A 14,829-nucleotide genomic window follows, 5' to 3' on the forward strand; every position below is an offset into this window, starting at 1 on the left:
GCATGCATCATGGTCAAACCTAGCCGAGTCAGTTATGTTGTCCGCATAATGACTCTTTAAGATGGCCTTGTCCAAAGCCACTGGGTTTCCCTAAAACCCAAGACGGACATCATCACGCTCTGTGCATTTATTTGGAGAACTAGATTGCTTCATGCTAATTGTTGATATTAAATAGTCGAGTCTGGTAAGGGTAGGGTCTAACCCTTTTGTTTTGCAGAAAATGAGGCACAAGGTCCCCAGTTTCGGTATGATTAGCACACCCCCACTCTTGCTAGACTGGTGGAGGAGTCTTCCATCAAATGACCAAATCAATGAGTGAAAAGAGAGAGCCGCCAAAGCTAGCGAAAAGTTGGAATACCTGGAATACAGTTTGTTGGAATTGGAAGGAAAAGTGAGGAAGAGAGTCACCGACTGCCAGAACTCTGAGGGAAACGAAGGAGAACACCTGGCAAAGGCATTTTTACTGGTGAACCTATGCGAGCTGGAGGACTTGATCAACGAGAGCATTCAACCTGGGGAAAGTCCTTCTGGGACCAAGTAGATAGGAGTTTATTTTTTGCTTTACAAATGTAATAAGGCCAATGGCCATTAGTGATTTTTATTTCTTGCATATTTAGTGTCGTTTAGGGATTCGTCTATTTTTTATCAATAAAATAAGGCATTTAGCATTCTAAGTTCTCCAAATCAACTTGTCGCTAGGCCTATCTCAGGCAAAAAAGAGGTCCCCAAATTAGGACACGCTTTACATTCCTGCACTATGTGTTTAAATATTGCAACATCTTTTTATGATCCTCACTGACTTGTTACCTTTTTGTTTTTACTTTTTGTTTATTTATTCCCCTCCCCAAAGGTTAGTTCGTGAACTCTGGCAACATCATCATATTTTACGAGATCCAGGGGCCCTCCACCTACTCCTCCCCTCAGTCCTGTCAAGCACAAGAACAAAGGGAAAATGGAAGATTTGAACAACGCCAGAAATGAGAACTCAACTGAACGGGTAGAGGTGACTCATGGTCACGGTACTATGGTCCCCAAGGAAAATGCATCCCAACTAGAACAAAAGCTGTTGAAGTTTCAGGAAGAACTTGATCAAGTCCGGAATCTGGCAAATCTGTCATTTTCCCTCACTACTCCAGAGGTTACTTTCCCAAATACTCAGAATCCTGTACCTCCACAAAATATCCCAAAGCAACAAAACCATCCCATTTCTCACCACCACTGCAATACCTGCCATACCTCAAATAACACCCCACTGCTCATCCCAGAACTCCAGAACTCCACAACTGACCACTGCCAACATAATACCCCCATCTACGTGGAGACCGTGCCGCACTCCACCCAGCCCATTTCAAGCACACCCGAGTCCGATGATAAGAACTTGCTCATCAGAAACCTGGCCGAAGAGCTTAAAAAGTTGACTAGCAGAATTCAAGGCGTTGAAGGAAGTAAGGGAATTGAAGGGCTGAACTACGAAGATCTTTGCATACAGCCCGATGTCGAACTGCCCGAGGGGTACAAACCTCCTAAGTTCGAGATATTTGATGTTACAGGAGATCCAAGGGTCCATTTGAGAACATACTGTGACAAGCTGGCGGGAGTAGGAAAAGACGAGAAAATCCGCATGAAGCTATTCATGAGGAGTTTGAAGGGAGATGCCTTATCTTGGTACATTAGCCAAGATCCGAAGAAGTGGTCGAACTGGGTAAGCATGGCGTTCGATTTTATGGACAGATTCAGGTTCAACACAGAGAATGCACTAGATGTGTTCTATATTCAAAATTTGAAGAAGAAACCCACAGAAACTTTCTGTGAGTATGCTACTCGATGAAGGTCAGAAGCTGCTAAGGTTAGGCCTGCTTTGGAAGAAGAGCAAATGAACAAATTCTTCGTTCGGGCCCAAGACCCACAGTATTATGAGAGGCTGATGATGATCGAAGGCCACAAATTTTCTGGCATTATCAAGCTCGGAGAAAGAATCGAAGAAGGCATCAAAAGCGGTATAGTTACGAATTTTGAAGCCTTGCAAGCTACAAACAAGGCCTTACAGTCAAGCGGTGTATCCAGGAAAAGGGACGTAGGAGCCGTATGGTGGCACAGAGAACCAAATCTCCCGTCAAATACCAAAAATACCCAATGCCTCCAATCACATATCGGCCTACCCCAAACTACCAAGCACCCTCACCCTCTTACCAAACTCCACCACTCACTTATCAATCACCTCCCGCATATCAGCCCACTTCACCCAAATACTCCCAACCAGTACATGTTTACCAAGCCTACAACACTCAACCATCCCACTACCAATCCCCTCATCCACGCCAAAATTTACCTAGACCTCGACCAAACTTTGATCGATGACCCCCAAAACAGTACACGGCCATTGCTGAACCTATCAACCAGTTGTATGAAAGACTCAAAACTGCTGGTTACGTCACCCCTATCCCCGCTGCTCCTGAAAACCCTTCTCAGTGGGTTAATCCAAATAAGTCCTGTGCATACCATTCCGGCATGAAAGGACACACCATTGATGAATGCCGCTCTCTGAAAGGTAAGATCCAGACTTTGTTTGATAACAAGATTATTGTGGTAAAAGAGCCGGCACCGAATGTCCGCAATAACCCTTTGCCAGATCACAAGGGTGGAGGCATTTACATGATTGAAATAGAGGATGATTGGGACCCCAAGGGATCGATCGATTTGATCACAGAAGGTGATGATCCAAAGCAACCAATAGTCACCCTTAATCCGATCATAGTCCAGATTCAGCCCTTTAGGGATGCCGATGTAAATATGTCCATACCGCTGAAATTTGAAGCGCCACCATCTGCAAAGACGCCCACGCCAATTGAGGTCAAATTCGTGTCTCCAGCAAAGGCACCTATACCATTCAAAGTTGCAGTTTTACCGCCCAAGGTGCAGGCGCCGTTCGGAGTAAAGATAGCCACGCCAATTCCAGTGGCAATGTCAGCCATAACACCGTTCCATACAAAGGCTATACCATGGGACTACACAGCCGAGGCAAGAAGGAAAGGCAAGGTTATGTTTGGAGAAACTATTGCGGCACAGGGTATGACGAGAACTGGTAGAGTTTATACCCCGGAGCATTTGGCCGAGTCAAGCAAGCAGGCCTCCAGTCGGCCAACCATCGCTGAAATTGGACCCGATGATCTCTAGAGAAAGATACAAGCCAAGGAATACTCGGTCATTGACCAGCTGAACAAAACACCGGCACAGATTTCTATCCTAGCGTTGCTACAAAGTTCCGATGCACATAAGAATGCCTTGTTGAAGGTGCTGAGTGAGGCATATGTACCAAGCAACATCACCGGAAGAGAGATGGCGAACATGGTAGGGCAGGTATTGGATAGTCACAAGATCACTTTCACGAAGATGAGCTGCCACCAGAAGGGTTGAGTGACAACAAGGCGTTGCACATCACCGTGCAATGTGAAGATTATTTTATCACCAGAATCCTGATTGATGGAGGGTCCAGTCTCAATATTTGTCCGTTGGTAACACTCGGGACATTGGGAAAAGGGCTGCATGAGATTAAGGATGGGGCCATCAACGTTAATGCTTTCGACGGTTCTCAAAGGTCCACCATTGGGGAAATTAGCTTGTGTTTGCAAATGGGGCTTACTTGGTTCGATGTGGATTTCCAAGTGATAGACGTGCCGGCAACTTACAGTTTGTTGTTGGGACGACCATGGATTCATGCTGCGGGGGCCGTAGCATCCACGCTACATCAAGCAGTGAAGTTTGAGTGGAATCACCAGGAGGTGATCATTCACGGCGACGGTAGCAACCCTATATACAGTCGCCAGACCATCCCAACAATCGGAGGCCGAAGAAATATAGGTGGGGAGACCTATCACCACATCGAGCGAGTCAACGTCGTTGACAAGGACAAATGGTGGGACAACAAAATCGAGAGCATATTGAATTGGAGTGGGTACGAACCGGGTAAAGGGCTTGGCAAGAACCTCCAAGGAATCGCTAAGCCCATAAAGCTCAAGAAGTATGGCACCACTTTCGGTCTGGGATATGAGTACACCTGGGAGGAATTCAACAATTGGTCACAACCATGGCGCGTTCCCTACTACCCATTGGAGCAGCCAATACCATGCTTGGATCAGACTTTCCAACCGGCCGAAGTTATCTACGGGTCAGAAGAAGAAGCACTGGCAGCAGTGAGGAATTTGTTCCTGGAAGACGATGACATGGATTGTTGTGTCGTTTTCGGGAGGAGGGAGAAGAAGGCCCTTCCATACTAGCTGTAAGCAGAGGAGCACGCCTCAATAACTGGACTATTAGAACCACCAGAGCCCGACGAGCCTCGGGGTAGCAAGGCTGAACAAGCATCATGCACTATCGTTTATTTTACTAGTTGACTTTCCTTCTGCATTTTAAATTTTCGCAAAAAGATCTTCGAATGTTCAAAACAGTTATGGAATTTATCAAAGCATTTCGGTTTCCTTATAAATCTTACTCTTATTATTTTATCTCATTACTTTATTTATACAACATTACTATTACTTATCTTGACGAACCGATGACTGTGACATGCAACGAGACAACGCAACAAACAAACATAGATTCAGAGGAAGATGATAATACCGGAAGAGATTGTTAAAGAAGTTGAGAATTTTGAGAACAGACCTAAGTCCAATTTTGACGAGACTGAGATTGTTAACCTGGGAGATGTAGAAATGTCAAAGAAACATGAATTAGTGTTCATTTGTCACCATCATAAAAGGAAGAATACACAGAATTCCTAAAGGAGTACGAGGACATATTCGCCTGGTCCTACGATGACATGACTGGTCTGAGTACATATATTGTGGCACACTAACTACCAACTGATCCGACGTGTCCACCGGTAAAGCAGAAGCTCAGAAAGTTTAAGCCTGATTTGAGTCTAAAAATCAAGGAAGAAGTCACTAAGCAGGTCAAAGCTAAGGTTCTCAGGGTAGTAGAATATCCAACATGGTTAGCCAATATTGTGCCAGTGCCGAAGAAGGATGGGAAGGTCAGAGTCTGTGTCGACTACTCGGATCTCAACCGGGCCAGTCCAAAAGACGACTTCCCCTTGCCAAACATACACATCCTGATTGATAATTGAGCCAAGCACGAGTTGCAATCATTTGTAGATTCTTTCACTGGGATTCATCAGATCTGGATGGACGAAGAAGATGCCGAGAAAACGGCTTTCATTACGCCATGGGGGATGTACTACTACAAAATGATGCCATTCGGGTTAAAGAATGCAGGGGCCACCTACATGAGGGCCATGACTACCATTTTTCATGATATAATATACAAGGTGATCGAGGTGTACGTAGACGACGTCATCATTAAGTCAAAGAAGGCCACTGATCACATGAAAGATTTGAGGAAATTCTTCAATAGACTGAGAAGGTACAACCTGAAACTGAATCCCGCAAAATGTGCGTTCGGGGTTCCTGCCGGAAAACTACTTGGGTTCATTATAAGTCGCCGAGGAATAGAACTGGATCCATCAAAGTTCAAAGCTATTCAAGAGTTGCCACCGCCAAAGAACAAGAAGGACGTAATGAGTTTCTTGGGGAGACTCAACTACATCAGCCGGTTCATAGCTCAATCTACAGTTATCTGCAAGCCAATCTTTAAGATGTTGAAGAAGGACGCCGCTACCAAATGGACTGATGGCTGCTAGAAGGCCTTCGATAGAATCAAGGAGTATGTGTCAACACCACCAGTTTTGGTCCCGCCCGAGCCAGGTAGACCTCTATTACTCTACCTCGCAGTATTGGGTGGAGCATTCGGTTGTGTTCTGGGGCAACATGACGAAACGGGGAGGAAGGAGCAGGCCATATATTATCTCAGTAAGAAGTTCACCCTGTACGAAGCCCGGTATTCTCTGTTAGAGCGCACCTGTTGTGCTTTGACTTGGGTAGCTCAGAAGTTGAGGCACTAGTTCTGTGCCTATACCACATATCTCATATCAAGGATGGATCCTTTGAAGTACATCTTTCAGAAGCCCATGCCTACCGGCAAGCTAGCCAAGTGGCAAATCCTGTTGAGTGAATTTGACATTGTCTGTGTAACTCAGAAAGTGATCAAAGGACAAGCATTGGCAAATCACCTTGCCGAGAATCCCGTGGACGGATAATACGAACCCCTAAAGACGTATTTTCCTGACAAAGAGGTATCATTCATAGGAGAGGATATTGCAGAATCCTATGATGGTTGGAGAATGTTTTTCGAAGGAGCAGCAAATTTCGAAGGAGTTGGCATAGGAGCAGTCCTAGTGTCTGAAACCGGTCAGCATTATCCGGTGTCTGCCAAACTCACGTTCCCGTGCACCAACAACATGGCCGAATACGAATCCTGCATCTTAGGGCTCAAGATGGCCATTGACATGAACATCCAACACCACACAGAAACGCACGCTCCGAAGATTATCTAACTTCTTTCACAGCGGAGGAATCCTATATAGGAGGACTCCGGATATGGGATTACTAAGGTGTGTTGATGCGAAAGAAGCATCTAAACTACTAGAAGAAATCCATACTGGGACCTGCGGCCCACATATGAATGGTTTTGTCTTAGCCAAGAAAATACTCCGAGCTGGTTACTTTTGGATGACTATGGAAACAGATTGCATCCAGTACGTCCGGAAATGCCACCGCTGCCAGATACATGTAGACATGATCAAGGTACCTCCAAATGAGCTTAATGCAACAAGCTCACCATGGCCGTTCGCCGCCTGGGGAATGGATGTTATCGGACCAATCGAACCTGCCGCATCAAACGGACACAGGTTTATCCTCGTGGCAATTGATTATTTCACCAAATGGGTTGAAGCAACATCTTACAGAGCAGTGACCAAGAAAGTCGTGGCAGACTTTGTCCGCGACCGCATCATTTGTCGATTCGGGATTCCAGAATCAATCATCAGTGATAATGGCTCCAACCTCAATAGTGACTTGATGAGAGCCATATGTGAAACTTTCAAAATCAGACACAAGAATTCTATAGACTACAGACCTCAGATGAACGGAGCCGTAGAAGCCGCCAATAAGAACATCAAGAAGATACTAAGGAAAATGATAGAGAAACATAAGCAGTGGCACGAGAAGCTATCATTTGCTTTGCTAGGGTACCGCACCACAGTCCGCACATCAACTGGGGCAACCCCCTATATGCTGGTTTATGGTACAGAAGCAGTCATTCCCGCCGAGGTAGAAATTCCTTCCTTAAGGATCATACAGGAAGCAGAGCTTGATGATGCAGAATGGGTGAAGAGTCGCTACGAGCAGCTAGCCCTTATAGACGGAAAGAGAATGAATGCGCTTTGCCATGGTCAACTTTACCAGAACAGAATGTCTAGAGCCTTCAATAAAAGAGTCAAGCCAACACAGTTCGCACCGGGGCAGTTGGTGTTGAAGAAAATTTTCCCGCATCAGGATGAAGCCAAAGGGAAGTTCTCTCCCAACTGGCAGGGTCCATACATGGTTCACCGGGTTCTAACAGGAGGAGCCCTCATACTTGCAGAAATGGACGGAGAAGTTTGGCCAAAGCCGATCAATTCAGATGCAGTCAAGAGATACTACGTGTAACCTTTATGCTTTCCTTGTATGATGTAACATTGAACTACGCCTGACCTGATTCCAGTTTAGGAGGGGATACTTAGGCAGCCCTATGGGTTCGGTCACAATGCAATAAAATTTTCATTTCCCCTGCTATTGGAAACTGGGGCAGAATTTTGAGGAGGACCCTCAAAATTCCGAAGTCATTTCAACCATTCGCCGCAAGCAGTCGTCAGAAGCAGCAGCCCAGTAAACTGGGGCACAATTTTGAGGAGGTCCCTCAAAATTCCGTAGCAAGAAAGGTTGCAATGTCTTGAACCACGTCACGGTCGTCGGTTCATCTAAAAGAAAGATATTCTTAATTATGCATTTATGTTATATTTTTTGCTAAATCATGCATGTCTATTTCCGAAATCGCTTGTTTAGCAACACTACCCCAACGATACGTACAGTGTCACGTATATCAAGATCACGCAGATCAAGCAGAGCCAGCGGGGATACGAACTAACCTCCCCCCTCTACAAAACTCACGACTTTTCTTTGGATCCAGGCATTCAAGTTGAAAAATCATCAGATATACTATACACTCACGAGACAAACATTGTTCAGAAATACAACTCTCAGAACAGTTGCTATATGCACACGACAGTGTCCCCAGCAGGCACAATGTCCCCAGCAGTCACAATGTCGCAACCTGCTATCAGCTAAGAAAAACTCCATTATCATTTGCCTTTTTACTTTCGGTACAAGGCTACCATTCTGCCTTCCGAGACTAAACTCTGTCTCCATCTGCATTCTTTGCATTGCATAAGGCTACCATTCTGCCTTCCGAGACTAAACTCTGTCTCCATCTGCATTCTTTGCATTGCATAAGGCTACCATTCTGCCTTCCGAGGTTAAGCTCTACCTCCATCTGCATCCTCTGCATTGCATAAGGCTACCATTCTGCCTTCTGAGACTAAGCACTGTCTCCATCTGCATGGCTGAAAGATTGCCACTTTATTTACGTTTGCATGGCTGAAAGAACACCACTTTATTTACGCTTGCATGGCTGAAAGATCGCCACCTATTGCATTGCATAAGGCTACCATTCTGCCGTCCGAGACTAAGCACTGTCTCCATCTGCATGGCTGAAAGATCGCCACTTTATTTACACTGCATGGCTGAAAGATCGCCACTTTATTTACGTTTGCATGGCTGAAAGATCGCCACTTTATTTACGCTTGCATGGCTGAAAGATCGCCACCTATTGCATTGCATGGGCTGAAAGATTTCCAAACACTGCATCTCATGGGCTGAAAGATCGCCAATCTGTCCGAAGGTGTCATTGTTCGGAGGCACCATTTTCATAGCCCGAGAACGCCATGCCATGGCCTGAGGACCCCTTTTAATATTTTGCATATCATTATTCAAAGGCATCATGGTTCGGAGGCATCATTCTAATAGCCCGAGAGCATCATTTCATGGCCTGCGAATCCTTTATTATACGCTTCATGGCCCAGGACATCATGGTCTGAGGACGTCATCCTAACCGTCCAAAGACAGCATTCATGGTCCGACGGGAATTTGCATCATGTTTAAATTTACAATCTATGCCCTTATTTTCTTATTTGCAGGTAAACCGGCGAGCAACGGCCATCTCGGTAGGAGCAATTCCGCTCCAGTTCCCGCAGCCCTATTAGACCTTAACCTGAATATTGCGTCCGTTCTTGAAAGGTCTCCATCGGCATGCTCCGCCGACGGATCCCGAACTACATATGGCCTGATTCCTGTAAGACCAGGGATATGTAGGCAACTCAGAAGCCAGGGCACGGCCAAACCTCTTCAAGCCATTTCATCCGGTCAAAATCGGTCATCATATCTTTACCCGACACCTCTTTCATCCTTCCCGGGTAAAGAGGGGCACCTGTTGATACCCAATTTTTCCCTGTATTTTTTTTAAATACGCAAAATACCCTCAAAATAGCCTATATAGGCATATATAAGTACATCATAAGGTCCTATTATTTTTCCTTAATTTTTCAAAGATTTTTAAATCAATTTACTTCCCTATTTTATCAAGAAAAACCTAATGATGGTCCCTAAAACTATCATTTTGGTGATTCATTTATTGGATTCTTATGTTTTTACCAAAACATGGCTAAGATATTTTTTACACATTTTTATAAATTTTTTTGGTATTTATAAGGATAAAATTGCATAATTGCAATATTAGGCATTTTTAAGTTTAAATTCGTCTCATATTTATAAAATGGAATTTTATATTTTTAAATTAATAACTATATATTATAAGATATTTTAGTACTTTTAACTTGTTTCCAGAAATTGGTTTATTAATTTTTTATAAATTAAGAGGGAAAAAGAGGCTATTTAACTTATAGCGACATTTGGCTTTCTAATTTGGCCTAATTAAACCCAAGCCCCAACCCAAATTAGACCAATCCAATACCCACCCCAATCCTAATTATCCTACCCGACCCACCTACCCCATCCAATCTGGACCGTTGATCATTCAGATCAACGGTCCCCGTTTAACCTACCTAAATTAAACCAAACGACCCCCCAATACCCCTCATTTTTCCCTCACTCGTCTCTATCTCTCTAACCTCTGGTTCTCTCTAGAACCTTCCCCACCCCCTCCTCTCCGATGAATTCTGTTCATCTTCTCCGGTCACCCTCTAACCTAGATCTATGGTGGTGTCACCACCCACCAAGCCATCTATGGCTCCTCACGTTTGGTTGACTGAAGCTCCATGACTCGACCGTGAAGGGTTATGTCCAGACCTCTGTCGATTCGAGTTCCACGACCATCTCCGGTCCCGTTCCGGCAAGCTATGTCTATTTCGAAGCCTGGTCTCGACTCCTTTTGCTTAGATCCAAGCCTTTCTCGTCGTTTGGGTTCCTCTGAAAACCCTAGTTTTGAGGTTTTTCTGATCTCTTTAGATTTGTTCCATATCCATGCTTTCCTTAAGATTTTAAACGATTTTCCTGGCTTTTCTTTCAAAAACTACTTTCAAAACCATTTCTTTTCCGATCTAGGGTTTTTCTGAAAGTATTTAAATGTTTCTCTAACTTTCTTTTTTGTGTGTATTTGCCTCTATTGTGTTCTTGTATTTTTTCTTCTACCATGTTCTTGTATGCTTCTTCTACGGTGTTCTTGTATGCTCCTTCTACTGTATTTTCTTATACTGTGTTCTTGCATGCTTTTTCTACTGTATTTTCCTCTACTGTATTCTTGTGTGTTTCTCCTACTGTATCTTCTTTTACTATGTTCTTAAGTGTTTCTTATTAAGTTCCACATACTGAGTTCTGGTTAAGCTTCTTCTAAAAAATGTCTTAATATGCTTCTCCTACTGTTCTTATCAATTTTCCCATTATGTTTCATATTAGTTTCTTCTACTCGGTTTTCTTTGAGCTCTTCTACTATGTTCTGCATGTTACTTTTCTATCATGTTTCTCATGAGTTTCTGTTGCTAAAAGAAACGTGTTAGAAGTTTCAGTTCTTTTCTGAGACCTCTGAACCTGTTTCGATTTAATTACTTACCCTCTCATCTTTGCACTCGATTAATGGTGGAAACCCTCGAATTTGGGGGTTCTTCCAAGTTTGGCTATGTGATTTGCCTGAGCTAGGGTTTTATTTCAAAACCCCCAACTCTTCAGACCAATTTCGAGTCTCTGAACTGAGTTGGGACATCCTTGTCTTTCATACGACTCTGATTTTTGCTAAGCTCTCCTAAACTCTTTTACACTGGATTCTTCTACTAATTTTACAATGACACGACATCTTCTTTCATGCTTGACATGTCTGTATGCTCTTTATATGTGATGAACTTCCCTCTAAAATGGCTTTCGAATTTGTGATTAGTTCAGACTCCCTTCTGAATAGGTCTGATTGATTTTCTTTCCTTGTTTGCTGATTTTCCCTGTGACTCGACTTAAGTTAAAAACCTTTCTCAGCTTTTCTGACTTGGTTCATTCATACAAAATCTCTGACCTCTGATTTACTGGCTACTAATTGATTTTCATACCTTAATTGTACAACCGCGTATTTCAAAATTCTGTACTTAAATAAAACTTCTAAGTATTTACCCCTAATTGCCTACTTTGCACAAAGTGCTTATTTAATTTCTTCCCTCCAATAGTTTTTACCCGTTTCTGAATTCCTTAATTAAGGGAAGTCTTGTGTGATTGATTCTTAATTGATATTCAGTTCCTTAACTGATTTCTTGCCTTATTTCTGCCTGATTTTCACACTATAATGGCACGACCCTTTCACGAACTCAACAGAATCCACAATCCTTCTGAACTCATACTCACACACAATAGTGTTCTCTCTTCTTGTCTGCACTGTGGCCTGTTTACAAGACCTACTACTTTTCTCTATTTGTTTCTTTGAAACTGGTATGTCGTGATTTAAATTAGCATGCTGATTTCTTTCTGCCTGTTTCTGTTATGAATCCCTATTCCCTACCCCCTTATGTGTTTGAGCTATAGTTTAAGACATGGAAATATGTAAGTTATTGTCCATGAATTAAACTTGATCCTTTGGGATCCCAGCCTCTAAACACTGTGTTCTAACAAAGCTTATGGGTATGCAAGCACTCCCTATTGCTTGGTATGCCCACAGCCTGCTCTTGCTTCTTTCAACTTCCTTATTTCCCCTACACCCCTATGTGTATTTATTTGTAACTGTTTCCCTTTCCCTTTCCCCCTTTCAGCACTCTATTTCTGCACTTGCACTCTCTCTTAGTCCCTAAGTTTTGCCCCCCTCTTGTGAGCCTTGCCTTGGGACCTTGAGTTCCCTCTGATTAGACACTTGAGGGCTGGCCCTTCCACACTGTACTATGTCTAAATCTGGTGATACATTTGGGTGTGAGCACTGCCCGGAGTCCATATGAGACTCTTAGGGAACTCTGACACATCCAAATGGGAGAAAGGCTTTGGATCATGATCTCATTGGAGTTGGTTTACTTCATATTTCAGACAGGAAGTCTGAATCAGGCTCTCCTTGGTTGTAATTTTAATTTCTGATGTATTCTTTTATTTTTCTGGGCTGTAATAATTTGTAATAAACTCTTGGGGATGGCTAGTGAAAAAGGGAGGGATAACTATGTATGCAAAGGGTAGATATCCTGCCTATAGGTACTTTCTGAATTTCTGCACTCTCATATAGATATCCTGCCTATAGCTTATTTCTGAATTTCAGCATTCTCTAATATAGATACCATGTCTGTAGGAATTCTGCATTTCTCATATAGATACCATGTCTGTAGGAATTCTGCATTCTCTCATATAGATATCACGCCTGTAATTACCCGGAAATCTGAATTCTACATATAGAAAATACGCCTATAGGTCTTTCTAAATCTCGCATATCCATTCTTCATTAGGCAATCATGTTTATAGGTCTTAATCAATTAACTGCAATTAGATATCATGTTCATAGGCTCAGCATCTAGATATCATGTCCATAAGGTTCCTGCATTTCCCCATGTCTATAAAAAGGTTTAAAATCAACAACGCATAGAAAGCATGTCTATAGGAACATTTAATCAAGTCTGAATCGCTTCATTCGCTTATAAGTCTAAAACCAGTAATAATGACGTACCATCAGTCGCAAAACTTATGTTCTCTCGCTAAAACTTGCCTTTCTTTAATAACTGACAATTTTTCTCAAATCAGTATGTATCAGTTTACTTCATTGTTTCTGAAATCAGTAGATATCATGCCTATGGGACCCTCGTCCAACACTTATGCAAACCATGGGGTAAATTTTATAAACTGAATCAGATTTTTATTAGCTACAACTAGCAGGCAGGCCTGATTCGGGCTTCTTATCTGAACTATGTAACAAATCAGTTTGCCTCAACCTTTAAGTTTTAATCAGACCCTAAACAAGTATGTGCCAGACATGCTAAATTATGTGCTTCTCTGTCAAATGAGGTATATCTGAGCCTTTTACTTGTTATATGCTTCCCCCAACTTGCTATACGTATTTTTGTATGTCGCCTTAGAGTTTTGCCTTTGAAACTATAAACAAGCCTAATATCCCTTCCCTTTAGGATTAGTAGTCCAAAATGCCTCCGGGACTGATAGGATTGGGGCGGGTAATAGCATGCAATAAGTAAACGAGACCATTCCTTCCGCGCTTTAATACCCTAACGGGGTGGGAAAGGATAGATATGGATATGATGACCATGCGATAACATCACGTGTAGCCCCTCACTGAGGAGTGATTACCGGATGTTATGTGGGGTGATCCATATTATTTATAAACCTAGGACTCCCCTCCCTTTGTTTCTTTGCTTCTTCTCCAATTTCAAACTATTTCTTTAAGAAAAATCAGCTTTCTTTTGGTTCTTTCTAACTTTGTTTATTTGTAACCATTATGTGAAAATTCCCTCTTACTTGAAGTCTTTATTTGCCTATGTGTTATTTGCGCTTAAGTTCACAACAATAGTTCGGCCGGGAACCACACTAGTGGATCCTGAGGGGTGCCTAACACCTTCCCCTTGTGATAATTTCAAACCCTTACCCAATCTCTGGTTATTCAAATCAAACCCTTCTTAGTGTCCTAATGCACTTTAATCATTAGGTGGCGACTCTTCAAATCAAACCCAATTCCCCAAAAGGGAACGAGTTGTCCTCCCAAATGTCATAAACTCGATTTCGCGAGAAAAAGGGAGCGCGACACCCTCTACTACCACTGCCCCAGATATCCCCTCATCTTCAGCCTATCCACTGACTGCCCACCGTTTGAGCCAGACCCTTGCCAGTATCAACAACTGGATGCAGGCAGCTACTTCTAAGCTGTTTGTGCTTTCTACCTCGCTGGCATCCTAGTATGTACCCCCTCAGCCACAGGTCCCACAGTCAGTGGAGGACACTATCAAGGAGCTTCTGGACAACCAGAAGCTCCTGGAGAACCAGCAGTTAATATTGGATGTTGTAGGTACTCATGGGAAAGCACTGAAAGATCAAAGATTAGATTTCACTGATTTTAACTCATTTTCAAGCCTAAGGGGTGCCTCACTTGCAACTTCCTTTCCTTTTTGAGTGTTCCCAGGCTTACTTTTCCTTTTTAGTTCCTAAATTGTTTCTTTAGGTCTACAAGCACTACTAATAGGTAATCTCTCTCATGCTCAATGTTAGCAATTTTTTCAGTTAAGGCATCTTTTTCCTTCTTTAAACTCTCAATGGTTTCTTTTAAATCTACCACAACAACTACTAGGTCATCTCTCTCATGTTCTACTTCTCC

The sequence above is a fragment of the Nicotiana attenuata genome, unplaced genomic scaffold (genome assembly GCF_001879085.1).
Source record: "Nicotiana attenuata strain UT unplaced genomic scaffold, NIATTr2, whole genome shotgun sequence".
Taxonomy (NCBI): domain Eukaryota; kingdom Viridiplantae; phylum Streptophyta; class Magnoliopsida; order Solanales; family Solanaceae; genus Nicotiana; species Nicotiana attenuata.